This window comes from Aethalodelphis obliquidens, unplaced genomic scaffold (assembly GCF_003676395.1).
Source record: "Aethalodelphis obliquidens isolate GAN/ISIS:26980383/991018 unplaced genomic scaffold, ASM367639v1 scaffold10, whole genome shotgun sequence".
In the NCBI taxonomy this organism is placed as follows: Eukaryota; Metazoa; Chordata; class Mammalia; order Artiodactyla; family Delphinidae; genus Aethalodelphis; species Aethalodelphis obliquidens.
In genome coordinates this window covers 39,900,468-39,914,213 of record NW_020837954.1, presented here as the reverse complement: position 1 = coordinate 39,914,213, position 13,746 = coordinate 39,900,468, and the positions used below count along the sequence as shown (strand labels likewise).

General features: G+C 35.4%; 1 protein-coding gene across 11 annotated transcripts in view; it reads right to left on the bottom strand.

Annotated features, from left to right (window-relative positions):
* The window catches only part of GPHN (gephyrin), a 626,342-nt gene that overhangs the window by 395,883 nt on the left and 216,713 nt on the right, over nt 1–13,746 (bottom strand). The gene's annotated exons all lie outside the window — the stretch shown is intronic.

The window sequence follows — 13,746 nt, the reverse complement described above, 5'->3', positions numbered from 1 at the left end:
TGCTGTAAAGTTTGATACAGGTAAAGATAATTCATGGTGACAGAAATCAGATAGTAATTACCTTTGAGGAAGAGGGAAGGTGTAGTGATTGGAAGGGGGCATAGGGAGATTTCTGGGATGCTGGTGATACTATATTTCTTTAGCTGTGGGTTACTCAGATGTGTTCTCTTTGTGATAATTTAACAAGCTTTACACTTACGATTTGTGACTTTTATGTACAACTCATATAGAATATTATACTTCATTAAAAAGTTTATTTTAGGAAACAGAACTGAAACAAGAGCTATGAAACTGGATGAGATAACCAAGTGAGTTTAAGTACAGAAGAAACAAATGCTAAATAAATTATTATTTAATAAATAAAAGGGCAAATGAGAGATTTAAGAATAACAATCCAATTAAGAGAAGGGGTATCAAAAAGTAACAAATATTGGGCTTCCCTGGTGGCGCAGTGGTTGAGAATCTGCCTGCTAATGCAGGGAACACGGGTTCAAGCCCTGGTCTGGGAGGATCCCACATGCCGCGGAGCAACTAGGCCCGTGAGCCACAACTACTGAGCCTGCGCGTCTGGAGCCTATGCTCCGCAACAAGAGAGGCCGCGATAGTGAGAGGCCCGCGCACCGCGATTAAGAGTGGCCCCCACTTGCCACAACTAGAGAAAGCCCTCGCACAGACACGAAGACCCAATGCAGCAAAAATAAATAAATTAATAAACTCCTATTTCCAACATCTTCTAAAATAAAACAAAGTAACAAATATTGAAGTAAACATTTCCTCAATGGGTCTGCTGTATTCACGTAGAAAGATTGGGTGAATGATGTTTTGTATCTAAGCTACTACTAATTCTCATTACCATAAAAGAATCCAGAATCTGGGCTTGAACCTGGCTCCACCACTACTTGCTGTGTGACCTTGGACAAATCACTTAATGATCTTTGCTTCATTTTCCTCACTTATGAATAGTAACAATAATAGTACCCACCTCATATGTTTGTTATGAGGATTAAAATGAGTTAGTAGTTTTTAAGCAATTACCACAGTGCCTGATACGCTGAACATTAAACAAACAAACAAAACACAATCCTGGCAAAAGGATGTGACTTTGTGATTTCACTTTACTGAAGTTTATTTAAATCAATCAACTGAAAAACTACTAGATATAATAACAATGTTTCCTAGCAATAATCAGTTAAAAATATAATGCCAGAGTTCTGCTTTTGGGCAGAGTGCAGTAGATCATAGCACGTCAATACTTACATACCATAATGAGTAGACAATCAAATAATTACAAAAATCCTACTTTTTAAAAGACACTGAAAAGCTACAGAACCAATAAATTAGACAAAATAAGATTTTAGAAATGGGGAAACTTTTCTAAGTTAAACTGATAATCTGTAGCTTTTCTTACCCACCGCACCCATCTACACTGGGGATATTTGCTGATTTTGGTCACAGGGCTGACCATCAGCTTTTCCAGGCAGAGATCCTCTGCTGGGAGGAAAAGAAACCAGAAAGCTTTTAGACATTTAGAAACTGGAAACTTGAATAGACTTAAACACATGGCTGTTTTTTCCTTTGGAACAATTGTGGATTGCAGTGTTGTACATAAGCCTGCAAAGCTAGACAAAAAGCTTATGAAAGGCAGAGTGAAATCCTTTGCATTCTTCATGGTGCTTAAGAAAGAAAGATCTGCTGGGGAAGGCTGACCAAAGAACAATGAAAGTTTCCACTTCAAGATATCTGCCAGTTTTTGAGGCTTATATTGGTTAGGCTGGAGGCAAGAGAGCTAGGCTGGAACCTAAGACTATCAAAGCTAAATCTCCTATTGTAACAGGAAGGAAGGGATGAAAACCCACTATATTCTCAACTCAGCTCTAACCCAGCAAAATTCTGGACTGAATTGGAGTGATCACTTTCTCATATTTTCTACCTATCAGTAGAAAGGGAGACAGTATGATGGATGATAAATCAGCTATAACCAATATGACTGTTTTACACAGGAAATATATTTATAAAAATTACTTGGTACGTAAGAAAATACGGCACAATATTAAAAAGAAACACAGATGAAAAACCCCACAAGAGATGCATGGGGAGTTTGCAGACAAGAATTTTAAAGTAAACTATGATTAATATATTCAAGAAAATAGAAGAGAGATAAATAAAACAGAAAAAATGATGGAAAATTACACCAGGAAATGGAATCTATAAAAAATTAAATGGACATACTAGGACATAAAACTTACAATATCTGAAATTTAGATCTAAATGAGTAGGTTTATTAGGATTGAAGAATGTAAACACAGGTCAAAAGGAAAAATGCAGCAGAACACAGAATATTAAATTCAAAGACAAATAAACAAAAAAGTAAAAACTGATGTAGAGAAAGTAAAAAGAATGAACAAACAGGACAAAACAAATATGTGAGACATTCTTAAAAGGATAGATATATATATATAAACTAAATACTATATATGTTTTAGAGCTATTTCCTTAGTGATTGCTCTAGTGTTTACTATATGTATCTTATCAAAATCTACTTTAGAGTTTATTAACTTAATTTCATGAGATATAGAACCATTACTCCTACATAGTTCTAGTCTCTCATCTTTCCTTTTTGTGCTATTGTTATCCACGTTACATATATATATATATGTTTTTGTACATACAAATACATCATGCATCAAATTCAACAATTTGCTATAATTAAGATTTTATATAATTTATGTTTATTGAAGAAGCCAAGAAAAGTAAGAGGGCAAGTAAATATTTATAGAGTTTTTGATATTAACTTTCTTATTTACTATTTCTGGTTCTATTTGTTCCTGTGGTTCAAGATTTCATCTGGTGTTATATACTTACTCTAATGCAGCTTTGCTCTCCAACCTACCTTCTTTGTTTTGTTATTTTCAAATATATTACATTTCTATATATTATTGGCTCAGCAAAAAAGTTGTATATGTATTGTCTTATACAATTGCTTTTCAAATCAGTAATGAGAGGAAAGGACAAAGAACATTCATCTATAATGTCTTTTATAACTACATAATTACCTTTACCAGTGCTCTTTCTGTGTGTGCATTTACTTTATGTGGCCACTTGTCTTCGGCCTGAAGAATTTTCGTCAGTATTTATTGCAAGGTGAATCTGTTAGCAATAAATTCTCTCAGTTTTTGTTTACCTGGGAGTGTATTTCACCTTCAATTTTGAAAGATAGTTTTCCTGGATACAAGATCCTTGGTTTGTTGACAGGTTTTTTTTTTCTTTCAGTACTTTGAATGTGTCATACTACTGGCCTCCATTTTTATTGATGTTAAGTCAGATGTTAATTTTATCAAGTTCACTTCTTTTTGGTGAAAACTTTTTATAACTTTTATAAAACTTTTTATCTTTGTCTTTTGGCACTTTTACTATGATGTGTGGTATGAAACGAAAGTCTGTGTCCCACCAAAATTCCTATGTTGAAACTGTAATCACAATGTGATGGTATTTGGTAGGTGTGGGGTCTTTAGGAGGTAATTAGGTCATGAAGGTGAATTCGTTATGAATGGAATTAATGCCCTTATAACAAAAGGCCAGGGAGCTAGCTAGCTCTCTTTCTCATGTGAGGAATGGGAAGAAAGCTGTCTGCAACCCGGAGAAGGTCCTCATAAGAACCTGACCATACTGACACCATTACCATGGACTTCTAGCCTCCAGAACTGTGAAAAATAACTTTTGTCGTATATGAGCCCTTTGTTATAGCAGCCTGAACTTACTAAAACCAGGTGCGTGGGTATGGATCTATTTTAGTTTATCTTATCTGGAATTGGTGGAGCTTCTTGGATGTGTACATTAATGTTTATAATTAAATTTGGCAAATTTTCAGCCATTATTTTTTGACATATTTTTTGTGCTCTTTTATCTCCTTGTACTCCCATTACCATATGCTGGTGTGCTTAATGGTGTTTCACCTTTGTCTGAGGTTCTGATCATTTGCCTGTCTTTAAGTCTGCTGTCAACTCAGAACAGTTGTTGAGTGAGCCCCACTAGCAAATCTTCCATTTCATTTATTATACTTGCAACTGCAGAATTTTCATTTGGTTCTTTTAAAAAATAATTTATATTTCTATTGATAGTCTCTATTTGATGAGACACTGTCATCATGGCTTCTTTCCTTCTTTCAATATGGCTTCCTAGAAGATTTGTTTCTTTTTCTAAAAACGTATTTAAATAGACTGCTTTGAAATCTGTTAAATTCAATATCTAGGACCTCTCACAGGCAGTTTCTGTTGTCTGCTTTGTTTCTTGTGTATGGTCACACTCTCCTATTCTTTGTGTGTCTTAAAATACTTGTTGAAAATTGGACATGTTACATAATATATTGTAGCAACCTGGGATACTGACACCCTTCCCTCTCTTCAGAGCTTTGTTGTTTATTTATTTGTTTACTGAAATCAGCTAGGCTACTTTAAAAAGACTATTTCCACCCTGTATGAAACTTCTGATATTGCTCCTCAGAGGGTACAGCCAAGGCATACACAAAGTCACCTTGGGAAGACAGTGGTTTTAGTAGGGGTTTCTTCAACTGCCTCTTTTCTTTCCTTGATCTGTTAAGCTTTTTGCCTCTTTGCTGGCACATCCAGCTGTTATGCTCCACTAATGATACTACTGTGATGAACAATGCCTGGGGACATACGTTGCTCCACAGTCTGATCAATTAAATTCAGACAGGGTAGATTTTCATTTCATCTTTGAGGTTTGTTCTGATCCAAGGATTCTTTTTAGCTGACTTTCTCCCAGGTTCAGTCTGATAAACTAATTTAGCTTCTTGCTCTTTTAGAGAGATTATCAGCCTACTCTGAATTGTTTACCACCAAAATATCCATTGTTTTTGAGAGTGACCTTAGGCTTGAACTTCCCCACATTGTTTCAAATAAGGTCTTTCCTTTGGGAATAGCTTAAGAGTAATATATTCTTATGGACTACCCTGGATAAAATCTTTAAGCCACTGTTCCAAGTGCTGTGTAGCCTTTGGTCTGCTTGGGCTGCCTGTCCTAATGCGGATGTTCTGCCCTATGAGCAAGCTGGAGTGAGGATGATGAGGCCTCCAGTATTCTCAGTGTGCTGCAACAGGACTAGAGCTACCCTCCTATGAATGGGGGCTGGGTAAAGGAAGGGAGCCCCTGACTTTCGACTGCATTCATCAGGAATCTAACCTCTGCAATTCAGAGTTGGAGGCATGAGAAATGATGAAGGCCTGCCCATCTTGGAGAGATACCATAACCCTTAATTGGGAGCTGAGGGGAGAGGAAGCCCCATACTCGATGCCACATCTACCCAGAGTGAAATTTCCATCAAGATGAGGAGGGGTTACTCCTACACTGTTGGTGGGAATGCAAATTGATGCAGCCACTATGGAAAACAGTATGGAGGTTCCTCAGAAAACTAAAAATAAAATTACCATATGATCCAGCAATCCTACTCTGGACAAAACTATAATCCAAAAAGATACATGCACCCCTAAGTTCATAGCAGCACTATTCACAATAGCCAAGATGTGGAAACAACCTAAATGTCCATCAACAGATGAATGGATAAAGAAGATGTGGTATATATATACAATGGACTACTACTCAGTCATAAAAAAGAACAAAATAATGCCATTGGAAGCAACATGGATGCAACTAGAGATTACCATACTAAGTGAAGTCAGAAAAAGAAAGACAAATACCATATGATATCACTTATATGTGGAATCTAAAATATGGCACAAATGAACCTATTCTACAAAACAGAAACAGACAGGCATAGAGATAAGACTTGTGGCTGCCAAGGGGAAGAGGGGGAGAGAGAGGGAAGGACTGGTAATTTGGGGTTGGTAGATACAAACCATTATTACACTTAGAATGGATAAACAACACAGTCCTACTGTATAGCACAGGGAACTATATCCAATCTCCTGGGATAAACCATAATAGAAAAGGATATTTAAAAAAGAATGCATATATGCATAAAACTGAGTCACTTTGCTGTACAGCATAGATTGGCACAACACTGTAAACTATACTTCAGTTAAAAAAAAAGATGAGGAGGGGTTAAAATAAAAATAAAAGAGAGAAAGCATTCCATTTATAGTAGGAAACAAAAAATAGGACATAAACTCTTTGCCTAACCATAGGTCTTGAACATTTGTCCTTTTATTCTTTTAACAGCTTTTGTTTTATATTTAAATCTATAATCCATTTTGAGTTAATTTTTATATAAGAGGTATAAAATGGGTGAGGTTAATTTTTTTGCTTATGGATGCCCAACTATTCCAGCATCATTTGTTGAAAAGGTTATCCACTGAAGTACTTTTGTAGCTTTATTAAACATCAAATGGACATATTTGTGTGAGTCTACTTACTGGCTATACATTGTTTCATTGATGTTATCTATCTATCTGCCAATACTACACTATCTTGATTACTGTAGCTAACAGTAAACCTTATCATTGGGTAGAGCTAGTCCTTCCCTTTATTCTTTTTCGAAATTGTTTTAGCTATTCTAGAACCTATGCCTTTCCATAAAATTTTAAAATAAATTTATGTAATTGTATGTCATAAAAAAAACTTGTTGGGTTTTTTAATAGAAAGTGCATAAACCTATATGTCAATTTGGAGAACAATGACACCCTTACTATGTTTAATCTTTCCATCCATGAACATGTTATGTCTGTCCATTTCTTTAAGTGTCCTTTTATTTCTTCAGCATTTTGTAGTTTTAAACATACAGATATGTGTGTTCTTAAGTGCGACCTATTTAATTTTATTTGAAGTAATTGTAAATGGTATTGTTTTAAATTTCAGCTTCCTACTGTTGTAATTATATAAAAATCAAATTGACCTTTTTGATGTTGATCTTATATCCCCCAAATTAACTGAACTGACTTATTAGCTGCAGTTTTTCTCTAGATATTTTTTTCTACATAGACAATCATGTGATCTGCAAATAGGGAATTTTATTTCTTACTTTCCAATCTTTGTGCCTTTTAATACGTTTTCTTGCCTTCCTGTGCTACTGAGAACTTCTAGTGCTCGGTTGGAGGAAAGTAGTGAGAGCGGACAACATTGCTTTTTTCCTGATCTTAAGAGGAAGGCACTCATTCTTTCACCATTAAGTATATTGTTAGCTCTAATTTTTTGTAGATGTTCTATATCAAGTTCAGGAGGTTTCCCCCCGCCCCATTCCTATTTTGTTAAGAGGTTTTTCAAGAACGGGTTTTAGGTTTTGTCAAACACCTTTTCTGCATCAATTGATATGACCATATAATTTTTCTTTTTTAGCTTGTAGATATGATAGATTACATTGATTGTTTTTCCAATGTTGAACAAGTTTTTACCTCAAATAAATCCCACTTAGTAGTAGTGTATAATAATTTTTTATACATTGTTAGATTTGATTTGGTAATATTTAGTAGAGGATTTTAAGTTCATAAGAGATCTTGGTCTACAGTTTTCATTTTTGTAGTGTCTTTTTCTGATTTTAGTATCAATGTAATACTAGCCTCATAAAACAAGGTGGGAAATGACTCAGTAAAGCTGAGTAAAATAGATATTAATTCTTCTTTAATGTGTGATAGAATTCTCCCATGAAACCATCCAGGACTGGAGCTTTATTAGGAGCTTTTTCATTACAAATTTAATTTCTTTAATGGTTATACAACTATGCAGATTGCCTATGTCATTGTGGTTAGTTTTGGTAGTATGTGGGTTTTGAGGAAGTGGTCCGTTTCTTCTAAGTTGTCCAATTTATGAGTATAGTTTTTCAAAGCCCTTTCTAATTATCCCTTTAATGACTAGAAGATACGCAGTGATAGTCTTTGTCCTATTCTAATATAGGTGATCGTGTCTTCTTTAGTTTCGTTAGTCTAGTAAGAGGTTTACTAATTTTATTGAGTTTTTAAAAAACCAGCTTTTTATTTGATTTTCCCCTGTCGTTTTAATGTTCCCAATTTCACTGATTCCAATTCTTAAGTATCTCCTGTCTTCTTCTTGCTCTGACTATATCTGGCTCTTATTTTTCTAGTTTCTTGAGGAAGAAATATAGATTAGTGACTTGAGAGCTTTCCTCTTCCCTAAAAATTAGTGTTTTCATGGTATATCTTTTTCTATCCTTTTACTTTCAACCTACCTATGTCATTGTTTTTCAAATGAGTTTCTTGAGAATGGCATATGTTGGATCATTTCTAAAAATCCATTACATCAATTTCTGTCTTTTAATTGGTATATTTAGATTATTTATTTAAGGTAATTGTTGATATCTCAGGATTTAAATCTGCCATTTTATTATTTATCTTATGCTTGTATCTTCTGTTTCTCTTTTCATGCCTTATTGTGGATTACTTGAGCACTTTTTAGGATTCCATCTTAACTTACAGTGTTTTTGAGTACACAATTTTAAATACTTTAGTGGTTGCTTGGTGTTTCAATATACAGATGTAACTTAAAACAGTCTACTGGTACTGGCGTTTTATCATTTCAAGTGAAATACCGAAACTCTACTTCCACTTAGGCACCTTTACCCTCCCACATTTTAAATATGATTATGTTCATTATTTACTTTACATACATTGTGCACCACATCATATGGTGTTATAATTTTTGCTTCAACCTTCAAATGTGATTTAAGAAAATCATAAAAAAAGATCAGCTAATCTATTTACCCATTCTGCTGTTGTTCCTCCTTTCTAAATTTTCAAGCCTTTTTCTCTTATCATTTCCTTTCTCTTTAGAGAATTTATTTACCCATTCTTTCAGGATAGGTTTCCTAGTGACAAATTCTTTTATTTTTCTTTTGTCTGAGTATCTGCTTCCCATTCATTCCTGAAGGATAATTTGACTGGATGTAGACTTTGTGACGGGTAGTTCTTTCTTTCAGCACTTGAAAAATGTTGTGCCGCTTCCTTCTGGTGTCACTGCCCACCCTGCCACCACACCCCCCGGCCCACCTTCAGTGTTTTATATTGGAGACGGTACTTTTCAGTTCTGTAATTTCCATTTGGTTCCTTTTTGTAATTTCTATTTTCTTCATTTGTTTCAAGAGAATTACTAATAGCTTGTTGAAGCATTTTTATGACTGTTGCTTTAAAATCCTTGTCAGATAATTCCAACATGTGATTATTCTTCATACTGGTGTCTGTTCACTGTTTTCTTCTCATTCAAGTTGTGATTTTCACTGATCTTGGTATGATGAGTGACTTTTGACTGTTCCCAGGACGTTCTGGATATTATGAGACTCTGAATCCTATTTAATCTTTTTAAGATGTCCTCTTGTTGACTTGTAGTATAAGGGCCATATGTTCAGCTTCTTGCTGGGTCCCACTGACACCACTCTGGCAGAAGTGAAGCACTGATTCCCACTGCCTCATTGAAGACAATAAGGTAGAAGTTTAACTCTTCTCTTAACCTTGCTGAAACCTTTCTGGTGAAAGTGGTGCATCACCTTGCTCCACATTGTTGTTAGTATGAGATATTCAGCTCCCTGCTGGACCCTGTTAACACTGAGAGGGGAAGGGAAGTAGAAGGTTGACTCATACTGAGAGTGCAGTAACATCTCCACTGATGTTGATGTATATGAGGGTGGAGTGTCATCTCCCTTAAAGGCCTCATTAACACAGTAAAGGGGGGGTGAAGTAGAGTGATGACTAGTCCTATCTTGCACTGCCTCTTGGTCTAACTTCTGCTGGGTTGGGGGAGTCTCGGCTCACCACTGGACCCTACTGACACTACCCTGCAGGAGCAATCAGAGCATAACCTGTTTCTACTGGGCTGGTGATAGAATATCAACTCCCTACTTGGTCCCCACTACCATATTCTGGCAGGGAAATCAGAGAACTGTCTACCCTGCTATGTGAGAGATGGAAGAATAGCTCCCTGATCACCCCACCAACACCATTGGCAGAGGGGATTCAGAGATCTGCAACCTGCTTCTGTCAGGTGGCAGGGGTGAGGTGGAAGATCAGCTCCCTTCTTGGCTCTGCTGAAACTCTGGGGAAGTTAAGTAGTTTTCTCATTGGCATTTGGCTGGAGTAGGGAGGGTATGCCAAAAAAGGCTTTCTGTTCTGTTAGTCCACCCTTGTCTTGGGTCCCTTGGCAAGAGGGAACAGGCTTTTCTACGTGCTTTTCTTCTCTGCCTGTTGGTGGTTCCAGGTTGGAGGCTGGGTAAAATGGGAGACAAAAAGAAACCCAGGTAACTCAGTGCCATGTCATTCCTCAAGTCCTGAAGTCCTAAGGCAGTCTGATTTCTTCTTCCTACCTTTCAGAGTCTTTCTATGCTTGTTTATTTTTTAATATAAACAAACAAAAGTCCAGGGATTTTTAATTGTGAGAGGAAAGATTTTGGCAGAACAGGGCTACTCCACCTTGGTTAGAACCAAGTCTTCTCAGTAGGAACACTTTTGAACTTGACAAACTCAGTGTAATATCTGGAGCAATTAATACATGAGCCAACAGAATAAAAAAGAAAAGCAACATACAACCTTTCCTACTATACAAAGAAAGCACTATAATCATAATAGTATGGTGCTAGCAAAGGAACAGATAAACAGATCAATGAAACAACAGTTCAGGAAAAGAGAGATTTGTGTATGTGTATGTGTGTGTCTAGGCATATGAAAATTTAATACATGGTACATGAGGCAATTCAAACCATAGGGGGAAAAGATGGGTTTTTCAATAAATTGGGCTGGGGAAATAGATACATTTGGAAAATATTATGAAAGTTTAGTCATCTCATTTGTAAATAAAAACAAATTTACACCAATATAAATTACAAATATATTAAAGAGTTAATACTTAAATATAACTATTTTAAATAAATTCAGCCAAGTGGCAGTATAAATTGGCTTAACTACCTTGGAAAACAGTTTGATTTCATCCAGAAAATATACATTACTAAAACTCAGGAATCCCATTCCTCAGTATATATTTCAGAGAAACTCTTACACAGGATATTTTTATAAGAATTTTATAGCATCATTTTTCATAATAGTTCCAAATGGAAATAAGTTGAATATCCTTCAACAGAAGGATGTCTCAATAATTTGTGGCACAATGCACTATTTTATAGCAAAAAATAAAACAAAAAAATAAACCAAAAACAACCCCCCCAAAAACCTTAGCTATAGACAACAACCTGATGAATCTCACAGTATTGAAAAAAAGAAGCAAGGCACAATAGATTGAATACAATGCGACTCAATTCATACAAAGTTCAAAGAGAAACAAAAATAAATTGTAATATTTAAGGATGTATACATATATAGTAAAACTAAATAAAAGAAAGGAACTGATAATGATAAAAATTCAGGGTATTGGGTGGAAGAGATGGTTGTGATTGGGCTAGGAATGTATTTGCTCTTTATCCCTTAAGGCTTTGGCCAAGCAGCCATTCAATATGAGGTGATTTACGGTAAATTATAAATGTATGCTTAATTCAAACTGTGTATGAACTAAATAATGATTTCTGGTGCTAGAAACATTGTGAAAGAATACCACATCTGACAAAAACTGAATTATGCTTCATCAACCAATCATATCTTTTTAATAGTAAATGTAAACATGCATATTTATTTATACATAGTATACTACAAAGAGTATATTTCAAATTTAGACTCAATTGTACTATTTAGGTAATTTAAAATTACTCATATACTAGCCAAATAAAATAAACATTACAACCAGATGTTTCAAATTTCCTCCAATCAAAACAAAAAGATATCAGCTGAAAATACTAATGGTGCCAAAAAATGTTGAAATATTTTATGACTGTTTTTCTTCCAACACTTTTGAAAGGAAGAATCAATTTCACATTTTTTTATGCCTCAGGCCTCAAACTCTCTAAAGCTGTTTTAGATACAGTAACTGATGGAAAATAATCACTATTACATGTCATCCATGAATCATGTTTTTTTCAAGGAATCTCTTGAGGAGTAACTGTTAAAATTCTATAATTAAAAAGAAAACACGGGCTTCCCTGGTGGCGCAGTGGTTGAGAGTCTGCCTGCTGATGCAGGGGACACGGGTTCGTGCCCCGGTCCAGGAAGATCCCACATGCCGCGGAGCGGCTGGGTCCGTAAGCCATGGCCGCTGAGCATGCGCGTCCGGAGCCTGTGCTCCGCAACGGGAGAGGCCACAACAGTGAGAGGCCCGCGTACCGAAAAAAAAAAAAAAAACAAAAAAACAATGAAAAACACTACTCCTTTAGAGAAAAGTCACTACTAAAAAATTGAAAACATTTCTGCTAATTAATTAAACTAATAAAAGAGTATATTTATCCTCTGTTTCTAGGATGGGCCTTCCCCAAGGCAACAGTTTGGGGCCACTATTATGATCTCATATAGCTCTTTTAGGCAATTCCACTCACTAGCATGGCCTCAGCTAACTTTTGCATAATGACAAATCTCAGTATCAACTGAAAGACAGAATTATCTTTCTTTTGAGTTACAAGCTGATTTACCCAATGGCTTAGTGGATATATGGTTATCTAAAAGGAACCTCAAATTCAATAAGTCCAAAACTTACCCTATTTCCTCTCAAACTTATTCCTTGTTTTGTATCTCCTCTTTAGGTTAACAGCAACACAATCTACTCAGATTCCCAAGGCAGAAACCTAGGTCAACCTTTCCATCTTCCCTTAAATATCCAATAAATCACCAAATATTGTTGATTCTATTTTCTTAAATAATATTTCTTGAATCTGAGGCTTTTTTCTTCAGCCTCACTGCCACTGCTTTAGTTCAAGTTTCAATCGTTGCCTATATTCCTGCAATCTGGTCTCCTTCTTTATAGATGGAACCTCTTCTCCACTGAAATAATTTTTCTCACTCATCAAAGAAAAACCTAATAAAATCACCAACCTGATTATGCCACTTTCCTTCTTAAAATCACATAATGGCACTCCATAGTTTTCAGTTTAAAATCCAAATTTCTTAACATGGCATAAAGGCCCAATGAAAATCCTACATCTCAACAATCTTTATTTTACACGTGTGATCTATCTGGTGTCATATTATCTCCTATTTATGCATTCACAAGTGCCTCTGCTTCTGTACAGAATTCCAATTTGCTTAGTACACCTCTTGGAAAGATTTTGCTGATTATCTTTTTTGAATGACCAAGTGTCCTTCCTTCCTATGTATTTCATAGAATACTTTGTTTACCTTTATCACTTAACACATATTGCAACTGTAATATAAGACAGAGCACCTTTAAGCACCACAAAAAATTAATTTCAACAAGCTCACCTTTATTAATTCCCATTTTATTTTCTGAAAAATGAGAGATATGGATTAGACATAAGGTTCCTCTCAGCCAAACTACTTTATGAATTTATGTCAAGTTGGAAAGAGTCTCTTGACACTCCTGACTTTTTCCCCCCACTTGCTGCTAGAATACAATCATGGTATTAATTACTGGTGTTGTCCACACAGAACACCTGAGATACTGAAAGTAACAGTATAGAACATAAACATGAATTTAACTTATTTAAAAATAATGTAACCAAGTTTAGGAATTATTTACTAAGATTTGAATTTATTGAACTTGATTTAGAAAAGTTTGATCTAATCAAACTTAACAATTTGTTGAGATCTTTACATGTACTGTTAAGAGGCTCAACTCATCTTGTTTACCCTTGACTATTGCTATCCAATTGTTAAATTTTATTCATGGAAAAGACTAAGTTCAGTTCTCTTTAGACTGTAAACTGCTTTTAGGAAAGGGC